We start from the raw sequence: 10,277 nt of genomic DNA on the forward strand, positions 1-10,277 counted from the left end.
ATTTTGTTGCATTTAATCAAAAATTTAAAGTTTACCGTTGATATAAGAAACAATTTTCATGTTAATTAAAATTTTTTTGGAATTACTATTTTTTTGGGGTGGCCCAGCGGGCCACACGGGAGTCACCCGTGGGCCACATTTGGCCCGCGGGCCTTGTGTTTGACACATGTGCCATAGAGTATTGGTTTCGAGTATCAGGGCATTTTGAACGAGTACTTGCTGGTATCAGTATCGATACATCACTACATTTAGAGTATTTCTGGCACATAATTTTTATTTAAGGTATGGAGTGGAAAAATAATTTTGGTTTTTGCATGAACACTTGTAAAAATGATTCCTTCCTAAAATTTACACTTACATAAAAACGCAGGTGTTTCACAAAGAAATCTTTTGACTCTAGATTTATGGAAATATTCTTCTCGTTCAAGTTTTTTTTTAMCCACAGCATCTTCTGTTCACAGATTCTTTCAGGTATTTCTCTTCTTTTTCTAATTGCTGACCTCTCACAGTCTGTATGGGGTTCCTCCACCCTACTGGTCAGAGGCTAATGTTCACAAGGCCCCCATCCAGACAGGGGCACTCCTCTAGCCTTTGACCCCCAGCCTCCCCCACCCTTACCTGGGTCAGCCCACAGAGGACAGGGTCTGGGAGAAGATTAATGGAAGTCACTGCAGTAGATGTGTGTGAGTGAAAGTGGCTCTGAAAAAGAGAAAATTGATGTTCAAAGGATTGTGAATCTGACAAAACGTACGTATGGAAGCAAAATGAGGAAAAAAAAAGCCAATTCCTTTTTTTAAAATGTATTATTTTACAGATTAGAGTTAAACAATATCTGGTGTAAATTTGATTCAAGAGATTTTTTTCCTCCCCCGCAAATGTTGCATAAAGGAGTAAATTTGTCAGCTTAAACCAGGTGTTTTTATGTGATTTCTGTCTTCTACAACAAGTCTAACCATTATTTAGCAGGTGATTATGCACCTCCACATGGCACAAACTCCCATAGTGTCTTGTTTTCTCTCCTCACTTCCTCTCCCGCTCTGTGAAGAGTGCTGTTTCAGCAAGGTCTTCTGTTCATTCTCAAGGTGTCCTCCACGCCGGCTCTTTTCTGAAGGCTCTTTTAATGGATTGGCCTGATATACCTTCCAAATGGAGCACTTTGAGCGTTAATTCGCTTTCTGATAAAGATCCCCTTCTTTTTACCTTCCCTTTCTATAAGTCTTCTCCTCGATATGAAGTACACAAGGAAGGGCAGATGAGCACAAAATCCTCTCTCTGTGTCTGGCCAGGTGGGAAAATGGACCGAGGTGAAAAAAGAATCAATTGGATCCCCATTCATGTGCTAGTGGGGTGGAATGAGGAGAGGTGTATTGCGGAGAATGGCTGTAGGTTTTCTGTCCAACCCCCCCCCCCCCCCCCCACCCCTCTCTGCCTCCACAGACCACGGTGTCTGGCAGGGAGGAATTGGAGCCTTTCTGATGGCTTTGTGGCGACAGGAAGGGTTATCGCCAAGATCTGGCCATTGGCTGGTATAGCTGTCACAGCTGTCACTACCTCTGGACTCAGGAGCACGCCGACACACACGGCGGCGCGCGCACGAAYGCTAAGACGTGCTCAGACTGTTCCAGCGCACGTACAGCACACCTAACACAAACGGAAACATGCACACACAGATATGCAAACAGAATCTAAATTATGAAAGTATGTTCTATAAGATAAGCGGTGCATTTTTTGGACAACCTATTACCGCTCCAAACCCTCATCCAGTCAGTTAACCCCCGGAGTGCCCAAGACCCGCGCCGCATTTCGTTTGCTCCACAACAAAAGGTGGTTTGACCTGTTTGCCCACTCAAGTGTGACATTATTGTGCCGCGTTTTGCGGCTGAACTTGAAAACTTCTTTTGCTCATACTACAAATTAAACATCATGTCTCTACACAAGTGCTTACACGGTCAGATTTTTATGAATAACTTCCCACCCGCCTTCATTACCCATCTCTGTAGGAAAGCACTCTGTGTCTACTTGGCCCTCTGATGCAATGTGGTATTTCTCTGAAGCCTCCGACTCGCCAAACAGTTTCTCTTGCTCTCAATTATTTATTAATTTTCCTCTGTCATTGACGGAGCGGGAGCGGCGCTCCGAGCAGTTTGTGTTTCTTTGTTCATCGCTGGAAATAGAGGGTCAGAGCAAAGCCCCCCCCCCCTTTTTTTTTCTTGTCGTCTTGGCTTGTAGTTTATTTGTTTGATCAGAGCGCTGTACTGTGCTTTCAGCTTGTCTGTGTGTGTTTGTGTGAGGGGAGTAAGAGAGCAGGAGCAGCTCTCCCACCCAGGGAGAAAGGGAGTGGGAGGGGGTAAACTTGTGTTTGCTGTGTTGTCCCAGCGGATGAGGGCTCCCCGCGGTTCAGCCCAATTATGAGCAGAGAAATTAAAGCAGCCCGAAACGTATGTGCATCTTGGCTCTGGAGAGGAAGAGAAAAAGAGGAGGAAAAAGTGCAGAGCGCAGGACCCAGTGGGCTCTCACTTGGTCCATTTGGCAAACACACTAATTAATAAACTTACACACAAACACACACTGAGACTTTGTCACATTTTCAGTGGGTTGACTTTATTCAAATAATTTCTATTATTTTAACTATTAAATTAGTTTTGAACTCGTTATCACGTTCAGTTTCAAACTGACGTTTTAGTCTCATTTGTGAAATACTTGATTTTTTTTCTCTCTCTTGTCTCCCACCCCCACCCCTCATSTCCTCCCCTTCGCCAAGGTTTGGTCCTCCTCTCAGTGAGACACTGAAAGACGTAGACAGACAGTTAATCCAGCAGCATGTTTGATGCATTTTTAAACAGCTCTGGACTTTTTCAAGTTTCCAGCCAACAGAAAGATCTCATCTGCTATAATTTAATCAGCGGGCAGAATCACACTGCATATTTAAGTAACATTAAATATCTCCCTGTTCTCCCTCGCCGGCCACTTAACTAGAAACGGGGAAGGAAAAAAAAAGATTTTATTTTATTTCCTGTGTATTTCCCCCCCATTTAAACTTTCTCATCCGGCACTTAAAGGAACTGTGATTTGTCAAGTAATTACTATCTTTCTTTGGAAAAGGGAGAGCGTTCAGCTGCAGTTAGAGTTGGGGTTGTTTTGGCACAAACAGTAAAAAGCTATTGAAAGACTCTAAAAGGCCTGTCTGAGGATGTTGGACACAAAGCTGCTTTTACAGAGTAAATATGCTTAATGTCCAACAAAATGTAAATCTGTGTTGGTTTTTTCCCCCCTCTCCGTGAATCCCCTTGCATATTATAAACTGCAAGTCCCATTATTTACCATTTTCTTATTTTTGTACGTGTTTGGAGAGGCTTTTCCGTTTTGCCCATCACAGCTTTTCCGCCCCGTAATATAAATATGAAAAATGAATATTTATCAGCGGTCCGGGGCTGTCTATCGGGGGACAAGGGGGAGTGAAGAGAAGGCTGTCTGTGTGGACGAGGGAGGGTACAGGGGAATTGAATTTTGACCAAATGTGTTTTAGATTTAATTCAACTGCAGTTTTTTTTCCTTCCAGTTTCAATATTTACATAGAAATAAATTTTGGTGAATTAATTTTAAGAAGACCACTAAGTTGAGAGGGTTTTCTTTCCTCGTGCAAATAAAGCTCTTCGTTTTATTCTAATTGTCTGCATGTTTGTGTAAATGTGCTTTGTTATGAGTTGTGCCGTCTTTGTGTTTTTGGCTGCCGCTACAACACACACACATTTCCACACACATCAAGATTCTTTTTTTATGCTGTCCTCTGAAGGGGGGGAGCATCCCAATGACAGTCAATAGCCCTGACAGTTGAGCTTTGTCAATATTTAGACAGTACTGTAGTGTTGTAAAATGAACCAATACACAACGGATGAAGCTCCTCACTGGATTAATGATGCCTGACTGACTGGCTGCTGCAGACACGAGTGGAGATGAAGATGTTATTTACTTCTTTCTTTCTTTCCTTCCTTTTCTCCCCTCGTCTTCTCTCACTCACACAAGCACACACATGGGTTCCTTAGATCAGAAGCTGCTCTCGTGTAGTTTCACAGTGATCGATAAGTCTATGTTCATTTAAAGAGGAATTTGATTCCAATAGAATAACACAGAGCTTTGTTCACTTTGCATTTGTGTCCCCCCCGCTCTCCCTCTCTCTCTCGACACTGTTTCAGCTTCACAATCCTGCTGTTTGTGCAGTAATACACTGTAGAGACTTGTAGCTGCACCACTTTTGATTGGTGACGAATGTAAGAGGAAATGCTGAAATTGATCCTAAAGTACTTTCAAACAAAAACATAAACGGTACAGTTATGTATGTTTATATACTAAGCATCTCTCCACAGGAAGATGCTCCCCGGTTTGGGTCCAGCTTTTGATCTTGTTACGCAGCAGTGGCCTTTACCTGACTTTTTAAAAACTCTCATTAAAATCATCATGTTCATCACTGAGTGTAATACAATGTGACGATTAGCGCTCCTGGCACTTGGCTAATGGGCCTGACTGCTGTGAGAAGTTCATGGTGTGATATTGCCTGAAGTGATAGCTGCTGCTGTGTAACGCTGGAGCAAAGATCCTCTGTCATTTTAYTAAAAACTGAAATTTTAAATGTCAACTTTTTCTGGTTTCCCGCAGTGGAGCTTGGCACTGTGTGTCTGGTCGTAAGTGCCTCTATCTGTAGACAAGAGCAATAAGGAGGAGGAAGAAGTTAAAGAAAAAGTTAGACTGCTTTAAATGTGATATTTTGGATTCGAACACTATGGATGGTCCTTTGCAAAAAGGTTGTTTCATTCTCTAAGTTGCCTTTTATTTCTGCACAGACAGCTTCCTAACCTTCTGCTTGGAAAAGTCAAACTTCAACACTTGTAATGCAGTCGTTCTCTCTGTATTCTAATCCCCCCAAAGTCATGCATTTCTTTGATTGCTACATRGTTTGGCTTCGGTGTCTCCTTCACTGTTAGCCCCGTGCTTTGCTGCTATCTCCCAGCTCCATAAACCAGCTTCACTGAAACAGATTAAATGAACACAATGATTCTTTAATCAGATAACCAGTGCTCCGAATAGATTAACCTTCCTTAATGCAGGTCCTCTGGCTCTCTGTTCGTCTCCTCTCCTCCTCTCTCCTCAACCAGAGAGAGTGTGGAGGTCTACAAACTTTAATCTTCATTACCTGCTTTGATTTCTCCGCTAAAAGAAGAAATGCATAATTTACATCCTTTGAAGTCGCTGCACTATTACTGACAACATGTTACCTTTAATCTTAAGAGCCCTGGAACATTAAATATTTAGTCATTTACCGAACAAAGGAGCATGGAGGCGATGCCTTCTACCACTTTGACTTTCACTGTCATGTGCACTCAGTGTCCCTGGTAGGAAGCAATTAATTTTGGGGAGAAGAAACAGCTTTTACTGAAGTGCAGGTAACTTTAAGTTGTTTTCACACTTCTGCCATATTATTTTATCCTGCTGAAAAGAGAGCTTTAAAGTAAAGTGCTTTCGTTAGCAGAACCGGGTGCGGGTGACCGGAAGGCTAACAAGTTAGTGATAGTCTGACTATATTTCTGATTTGTCTCTTTTAGGCCCGTTGTGTTTAATCTTGTTTATCCTTGCAACAAGACTGGATTAGAGGTATTAACTCTGTTTGGTTATCATGATTTCGTTTTATCCCGAAAGCTATGAAATATTAACAATTTTGTAGTGTTCCTGAAAATCAATTGTGTGTATACCACAATAGGTACGCTCATGTGTAACAGTTTTGTGGATGTGTTTGAGTGAATAAAGTGTGTGAGGACACTCAAAGTTTTTTTGTCTTTTCTGATGATTTTACCGGAGTTTAACAAGAGGGCCATCTATAAACGAATTCTAACAATACTTTTGTGGTTCCTTTTATGGAAATCTATGCCAGCAGTAGCATTATTTATTGGCAATTATGGCCAAATGAACTTTCCAACGTCTACTAATGCCCTGAATTAATGCTCAAATAAAATATGCATCTAAACGATGAAAGTTCAAGTACATTTGCAGTTGTAGCAGAAGTCAAAAAGAGGGCAGATTGTAACTCTCAGGAATGGAGGTCTTTCCTGCTCACAACAATGTTCTCCCATATTCACCCTCTAAAATAACAATTTGCTCTTACTTGTTTTTATTTTAATTTCAGCCATCAGGAGATAGCCTCGCCTCATCTTCCAACTCCAGAATGGGGCTCTGGCAGTTTGTTTTCTAATTCCTCATTGGGCTTTCTGAAGGAAAATTAGACAATTACCCAGACTCATAATGTTGTTCTACCCGCCGCCTCCCCTCCTCCTCCTCCTCCCCAGCGCTCTTTCCTCATTTCCTCCCCCCTCTCCGCCTTTTATGATTAATTACTCTGTGAACATCATATGCTGGTTGAACAGAAACATAAGTGTGGAACGACGTAATTGTGTGTCTCTGTTAATGAGTGTTGATACACGTTTAAAGTGGTTGCTCGATCCCTCTCTGTTGTCTTTCGCCGTCCCTCTTGCATGCATACCCGAAACATGTGTATTCTCACATCTGTATGCGCGCACACACAGGCCCGGGGTATAGATTACCATAGTAATAGCTGCTGAGTAGCTTGGGGCTGGTGACTGATGGTCTTAAGGAGCACCTCTTTCTACCACTTGGTCAGTGAAATTAATATCCACTCCGGTCTAAGCCGGTCTCTGAGTCTGAAGTTGCTGCTTGGAATYGGGAGCTGTAGCCCGCAGCTACAATCTGCCTAACTTCCTTCAGAGCTTTGAGCTGCAGCTGTGACTGAAGTCATTAAGATATAGACCTATCTCTTCCTCTCAATGTCTTTACGTCTTCGCGGCCCTCCCTCTACTTCTCCTTCAAACATCCACACAAGAACCTCTATTGATCAGAATAAACAGTGGAATAGTCTGTAGTGTTCTGCCAGGGCTACAGATTTATCACCTACTGATGTGAAAGGAGTGAAGATTAAGACAATCTAAGTTGTGTGTGTTTAGGAGGATGTTAATGTGGAATAAAACATTACCCTTGTGAGAACCTGATTTCCATTCTGCGCCTTTTTCAAATTAAAGAATGAACTCAAATCTAGCCTCACATCTCCATATAAAACCTTTATTTTTTTTTCTGCTGCATATCCCATGATAGTTTGTCTCATGGTTAACTATGTTTTTTTTCTCCCTCTCACTTGGGCTTGTGTGCAACCACCCCTGGGCAGGGCATTTTTCTTCTTCCAATACAACATTGATTTCCTGTATGACTTCATCAAACTAATACCCGCTTTGCCTCCTTCCAGACTCACACCGTCACACATGCGTTCACGCTCTCAGATGCCCGTACTGCCAGCGTTTCCTCCCAGCAATCAGTCAAGGCAGCTTGTCTCCGGATCAATGGCCTCTATGAGCAGACGTCAGCTCTGGAAATGGAAAATGGACCATTCAGAAAAGCAGAACGTATAACATAATGAGCAGTTAGGCTGTCACTCCAGAGAGAGCACCGTGACGAAAAAATTCAGCGCATCTGGATTCCTATTTGTGTTATGTGTATTCCCATAAGACGGCGCTGATATTGCTTCGGTTTGTCGAGTTATTTCTCAACATCACGTAAAAAAAAACCTTCACGTAATCTCTGTAGATATTTCACTGCAAACACCTTTTTAAAAAGACAAATTCTTCCTGAAATAACATATGACAACAAAGAAAAGCTTGAAAAGAAGCTGGGAATAAAAATGCTCATAAATGTTTTTTTTTTTGTGTGCGTGTCCCAGTGAGTAACAAGATGACTAACGGTCATCAGATCAAGGCGTTATAGGCATTTGCAAAGAATTCCAGATTTTTTTTCTACACACCACACACACACAAACACACTAATGCTTCACACTTCAACAGCGCAGCCAATAGACTGCGATAATACGCTCAGTGACTCCTATCAGGTTTACTTGAAGTGTTAGAAAAACAAGCGTAGGGTGGACAGAGTGAGAAACTCAGTTATCCACACAATTACATGCAGATTAGAGTCCTGCTGGGTTCACAACATGAAGTGGCACTTCTCTGGAAAGGACTGTAAATACAGTTTCCCCAGCATTGCAGGAAGATATAAATAATAATTTATGTATTATATTATCATTTATAGTGCATCAAATAATTTTTGACATAAGAATGAAACTAATAATGAGACTAATTACTTTGTCTACGGCGCTCGTCAGGTGACATAGCATAAAAGTAAATTATCTTGTGGCCACRAGAYAATTATTGCAGTCATTTCCTTGCAGGGACTATTGATTGTTAACATGAACAAGTTTGAATTATTTTAACTTTATTTTGACATAGCAATGAATCACATACTTCAGTTACTTGTGGTTAGGCATGAAGTAATAAAGCAAAGAGACAAGGCTGTTCAAAAKTATTACGTGGCCACGAGTTATTTTTCTTGTGGCCACGTAATAATTTTTTCAAACCATTGTCTCTGGACAGGCACTGTAAATTTCAGACACATCACCATGTTAAAAATGAAAGAATTAAAGAAAATATAACGTTTTATAAAAAATGCACGTGCACACACCTGTTCAGTTATTCTAAAAGCATAAAAATTGTGCTGATACACTTAAATGGATAGTTCGTTTTTTTTGAAGTGGGATTTTTATTGCTTATAGATATAATTTTTGAATTACCCAAATTTGTAAAAATGGGGATAGGTCTGAGCTGATATATGTGCAATGGATGTGCTACAGCTAGCTGCAATTATCACTATTAGCACTTTCAAACGATTTTTACATAAACTCATAAAGAATTTTTCATACTAAATTGTTTTAAGGTGGCAGTGATCCTTTTGGGTCTTGGCCACACACAGACCAGGCATTAGCATGAATCCATTTGGAATTAAACTTCTATTTCTTGGAATTGAGGTCTTTCAATAAGCTACAACAGGTGGGATATTAATTGTTCACAGCATTTCTACAGAACCTCAGTTTAAGAGATCTGAACTGTCACTTTGAAACCATCATGATATATTTAAACATAAATTAGTCAACACATCAATTTTTACATACATAACTCCACAATGACGCATGGAGCAAACATAGCTTCCACTATCTGTGGAGCTTGAGCAAGAATGCTTTATGAAGATTTGCTTTATTRTACTTACAGCTCTAAAGAAGGATATTTTAAAATCATTTGTGCAAAGTCCCAGCAAGGATGCTTTATATAGTCATAACATATAGCTTCTGCACGGTGATGGAGCCTAGATATCTTTCTTTACTTTCCACATCTCAGACTGAAGCAGGTGCCAGGAGTTGTAAAACAGAGACATAGCTGGGATTTTCTGCTCCCAGAGGCTGACAGTACACTGTGACACAGCATCATGACAATGTTTGCTTTAAGGCTTCACATTATTACAGCAGGCGTGTTGGGAACACTTGTAGGATTAGACACAAAAAGACCCTTCAGGAATTACCCTCATTTGTCTGATCTCTGTTTGTACACAGTTTTTAGATGTCTCCCACAGACACGACATGTTTTCCTGCCTCTTTTTCACTGCCTTTTGTGTTCCTCTTGCTCATTTTTTCTCGATTTTTTTTCTTTTTTGTCAGAAGTCTTGCGTCATGTTCCAGCACTCTCTTTCGCTTCCTATAAATCAGGCCCTGGTGGGTGTCATCACTATTAGGTTTACCTTGTTCTTCTTATGAGTACCCTTAGATAGGAGTCAATGAGGAATAGATTAGATTACATAATAAGGATTTAAGCTAATAAAAGTAAACAATTAATTAAACATGTTCTTAAATGAAGTGATGGTCTTATCGTATTTTGTTTAAAATTAGGTTCAGGCTTTTATTCATCATTTCTGTTTTTTTTTTCTGTCAAGGAAGCTGATGATGGCAAAAATGAGAAGTTTGTGTAACAAATTACTGAAATTATAGCTAATAAAATAGCTGGTAGCTGAGTGAATTGCAGTTAATTTTTATAAATGTGTTGATAACTTTTCATGTAGCAAATAAAACCAAAAAAAAAAAAAAAATCTAAAATTTGACTGACATAAATTTTGTCATTTATCCCTGTGTAAAATGTTTCCTTTCACCACAGTTAAAACGACATTGCCACCATGACCAGGCGGGTCAGTGTGAGCAGACCGAGTGTACACAGGCTCTTTATGACACTGCCTGTGTTTCTGGCTGTAAGTTCAGCTTGTAAAAGTTTATCCCCTGTATGTACTTTAACATCCTTTAATATCAGCCCATAAAGTAGCACCAAGCAGGCCACGGAGGCCCCCTGCGT

The 10,277-nt window shown here is 40.6% G+C and overlaps 1 protein-coding gene across 1 annotated transcript in view; it reads left to right on the forward strand.

Moving 5' to 3' along the window:
- The window catches only part of wwox (WW domain containing oxidoreductase), a 135,439-nt gene that overhangs the window by 74,771 nt on the left and 50,391 nt on the right, over window positions 1–10,277 (forward strand). The gene's annotated exons all lie outside the window — the stretch shown is intronic.

Source organism: Austrofundulus limnaeus, unplaced genomic scaffold (assembly GCF_001266775.1).
Source record: "Austrofundulus limnaeus strain Quisiro unplaced genomic scaffold, Austrofundulus_limnaeus-1.0 Scaffold90, whole genome shotgun sequence".
Taxonomy (NCBI): domain Eukaryota; kingdom Metazoa; phylum Chordata; class Actinopteri; order Cyprinodontiformes; family Rivulidae; genus Austrofundulus; species Austrofundulus limnaeus.